A 4366-nucleotide genomic window follows, 5' to 3' on the forward strand; every position below is an offset into this window, starting at 1 on the left:
TAGAGACATCTAAATAAATGCTTCTGAAATAGTGGCATAGATTCAGATAGATATCAGTAAGAGCCAAAAGATCTATAATGTAGACATGCCAAACAAACAAGCTCAGGAAGTTAGACACTGTTGTATCTGTTTGCTTGGTTAACCAATCTGCTTCTTTAGATTTAATACATATGCAATGTTAGGTTGTCTATTTATATTTTGTTTGTAAGCCCATGCTCCTTGGGCTAGGAAAATTTAGTCAAATTAGTTCTTAGCGTGCATGTATATAAACTCGTTCCATTGATTTTAAGGGTTTTTCTCTTGTAGTGAATGGTTGGCTTTGTTTGTCTTCTAATGCAATTGCTAATGGTGAAATGAATGTATAATTGGTGCCTCACCTTCTCTTCTATTCGGAAACAGAAAAAGTGTGGTCTGGTGGCAAAAGCAACGCGCGTGTGTGCGTGCGTGCACCCTCACACTGAACTCGAATAACTCATCCTTTCATTTTTTTATTCACTTTTGTTTTTTGGGATTGTTTACTGGTTTATTTACGTGCTTCAAAGAATAAATTGTCTATTTATTTTTTTACTTATCTTTTTTGGAGTTGTTGGATCGCTTGGACGGAGGGTTGCCGGCAGTGGAGCACTTGCGCTTGAGAGTGGAGTTCCAGTGGTTCTTGATGGATTTGGAACTTAATTGATCTTGTGAGGACACAATTTATTTTATAATGTCATTTATTATTTATTATTAGTTTTTATTTAAAATTTTCATTATTTTATTAATATTATATATTTTATTATTTTGATCATGAAGCTTACGCTTCAACGCCTCGCTTCATAACAGGCTCAACGCCTCGCTTCGCCTCATCGCATTTAACAACCTTGATTGCAAGAAGTACGAAACTACACCTCAAATTCATAAACAACTACACAAAATAATAATCGAAAAATTAAATTGTACCTCGACCCATGAGCATGCAAACAAGAAAATACGCATTTCAGAAGCAATATAACTCTAAGCATGTCTAGCATGGGCATCTTAATTATTTCAACTTAATTAGGTTCATCTATTACCCTTTGGGCGACTTTACCCTACCTCAGAATGTTGTGAGGTTGCGATAGTCTCTGGGCGTAGGCAAGCACGAGCCACGAAGGGCGAGCAGGATCCACCGTTCAACCTATGATGCTTAGAACGTTAGCAATATGCCCTAATACAAATGAGAAGTGGGTACGGTAAGACCTGTTGTGGTACCAGACCCCAAATACAAGGGTAGGCAAGGAGCTCAACTACTTGCAGAAGAGGGAGAGAGGGAACAAGGCAGGGAGCTCGAGGTTCCCTGCATGTTGGGACATTAAAGGGTAGAGGAACGGGGGGAGTAGAGCCCCCTATCAACAAAGCAAATGGCAGGGGGCGAAGCCCCCTGCCGGCAAAACAAGAGAGGCAGGGGCAGAGCGGAGCCCCCTGCCAACAAGGCAAACGGCAAGGGCCTCCTGTTGACAAGACAAGAAGGATAGGGGGGAACAATCCCCCATGTCGACAAAACAAACGACAAGGAGGGATTGAGCCCCTTGTCGATACCATGAACGGCAGAGGGGCTGCCCCCCTGCCGACAAGGAAAGAGGGACAAGGGGAACAGAGCCCTCTGTCGACACCACAAACAGCAGGGGGCTCTGCCCCCTGCCAGCAAGGAAAGATGGACAGGGGGAACAGAGCCCCATGTCGACACAATGAACGGCAGGGGCTCCGACCCCTGCCGACAAGGAAAGATGGACAGGGGGAACAGAGCCCCCTATCGACACAATAAACAGCAGGGGCTCCGCCCCCTGCCGACAAGGAAAGATGGACAGGGGGAACGGAGCCCCCTGTCGACACAATAAGCAATAAGGCGCGCGGGGGGGGGGGGGGGGGGGTACCTTAGGAGAAGAAAGGCGGGTGGCGGCCGTCAGCGCGATAGCCGGAGGTCGCTGCTCGCAGCAAAGAGGAGGGAGAAGAAGGTGATGAAGACCTGCAGTGAATGGTCGTCGGAGACAGCGATCGCGGGGGACGAGATGAGGCGATGGGGTTTCGAGAAACGGCGTCGGCACAAGGAGAGCGAGGAGGAGGAGACTCGAGAGAGAGGTGGCGTCGTGGTTCAGAGGGCGTCGGTGCGAGGAGAAGGAGGCTCGAGAGGGAGGCATGCCCCCTCTGCCCTTTTGCGATATTTTTAAAGAGCTTGTGGGGGGGGCCGAAATTCGGGGAAACCCTCAAGGGCTTCCCTTATCTGCCGAGGGGGTGGAGCGGCGCGGGTGAGGTGTAGCGCACAGAAGAGGGTTTTGTTTTAAAACCCTCACCCTACGTTGGGTTTTAAAACCCCAACGAGAATGGGCTCGGGTCGGGTCCAGACCCGACCCTAGTCCAATTTTTTTTTACGTGGGTTTTACAATAGGAGACGCAAACCAACAAGTGCTACATTATAATAAGCACCAAGTAGTTCAACCAAGCAAGTCATATGCCAATATATGGCAACTAGCATATTACGAGTTGTATGCAATCACATCAATCATAGGAGATGCAAACCAACAAGTGTTGCATTACAATAATCACCAAGCAATTCGACCAAGGGGTAAAGCAAGTCGCATGCTAATGTATAGCAACTAGCATAATGCTATTATTATAAACATTTAACTAGTATGAGAAGCTAGTTATTACTTAGTAAAGAATTGCATAAGCAGTTTAACCAACTAGAGTAACGCCTTGACAAACATGCATAGCTCAACAAGTAGCATACTGAACTATCGAGCCAATATGCAATCAATTCACGTCACAACACACATATCTCATAATCATGTGCATAGGTTATATCTTGTTCTCATTATTAGCTGGGCATTGTGGGTACGCACAAGGCACAAAACATAGAAACAACCAAGATCGATTCGAGGGTCCATTATGCTATGTATTTTATACTACCCCGAATGAGTGACTGAGTCTGCTCCTAAGGGGACGTTCAGTGACCAAGAGAGTAAGTCTCCAAAGGCATTCAAAGGCTTATGGATGCATCCAAACTTCTACAGAAGTGGTTATCTTTGTAGCATTTCTCTTAACCTCCGACGACTGGAGAAGTCGGGTCTTTTGTCTATGACTGTCATTAATGGTTTGTTCATCAAAGCTTTGTACCATCCATCCACTCTTGATGAACCATGTTGAATGGGCACAACGGGGGTTTCTTAACCGCCATCTCATTCTACATGCTCTGGTCTTTCGACCCACTCGAGCATCTTGCCTGTAAAGTCGTATAATTATCATTATGTGAATTACACACGCCATTGTGTGTTTGAGGCAACCACACACCTCTCATCCTACTCACCGCAGTATGCAACATACATGTTCAAAAGTACAACCACAATGAGAGGGGTAAGGATTTTTCACAGAAAATCCCTCAACACTTCGAGTTCCAACTTATCATACTCTGGTCCTTTAGACAATTACGAGCATCTTACCTATTAGGCGAATATCAGCATTACAAGATTACCTTAAAGTGTCAATACACATTTTAAAGTTACTACAGACCTCTCATCCTGCTTTTCATAGTCCAAACATATCGTACATGACTAAGAGTTTGACTACAAGGGAAGGAGCATGGATTTCTCAAAAGAAATCCATCAACAATAATCCCGTAAAAGAAGAAAGTGCGTCAACTATCTTAGTTTGACCAAAAGGCCTAGAAACTAGGTCTCACATCAAAGGTGATGTAACACCGATCTAGCAATGGCACAGGTTCCTCAATAGAACTCTCACCCAACTCATGCACATGCTGCTAAACAGAGTTACCCGAGTCGTATCGGATACCCAAATGAAAGTTGTAACACACTTCTCTCAAATACATCAATTTGAGAGATTCAACCGCTATCTCGCAAAAAGCTTTCGAAATCTGCTTTACTAAACTATACGTTTCGAAAATAGGTTGGAGCCTAGAAGTCATACTTTTTGGAGAACCAAGTGCATAAGTGTGCACCATGACTTTTAAAACAAATGAGTGATATGGTATACACTTGAAGCTATACTCAACGAGTGCAAGTTGACAAGGGGGAAGCCCGTGCACATTATAGTGCAACGGCAAAACGAGGAGCAAAACTCGATGTGCTAAGCTGCACATCGAGCGTAAGATGCATAAGACGCGCAAGCCACACACAAGGTATGAACTCATACCTCGACCACCTGAACCCATAAGTAGACAAATATGTAAGCAACTCATGAGGTACGAAATCATACCCTAACTAAGCAAGTACAAAAAGTGGCTCACGAAGCACGAAGTCATACCTCGATTAAAGGATAAGCGTAAGCAAGTATAAGAGCATACGACAGAGATAAGAACACATGCAAGAGAAAAACATATGCGCAAAGTGCAGCA

This window comes from Nuphar pumila, chromosome 3 (assembly GCF_984573655.1).
Source record: "Nuphar pumila chromosome 3, dmNupPumi1.hap1.1, whole genome shotgun sequence".
Lineage (NCBI taxonomy): Eukaryota > Viridiplantae > Streptophyta > Magnoliopsida > Nymphaeales > Nymphaeaceae > Nuphar > Nuphar pumila.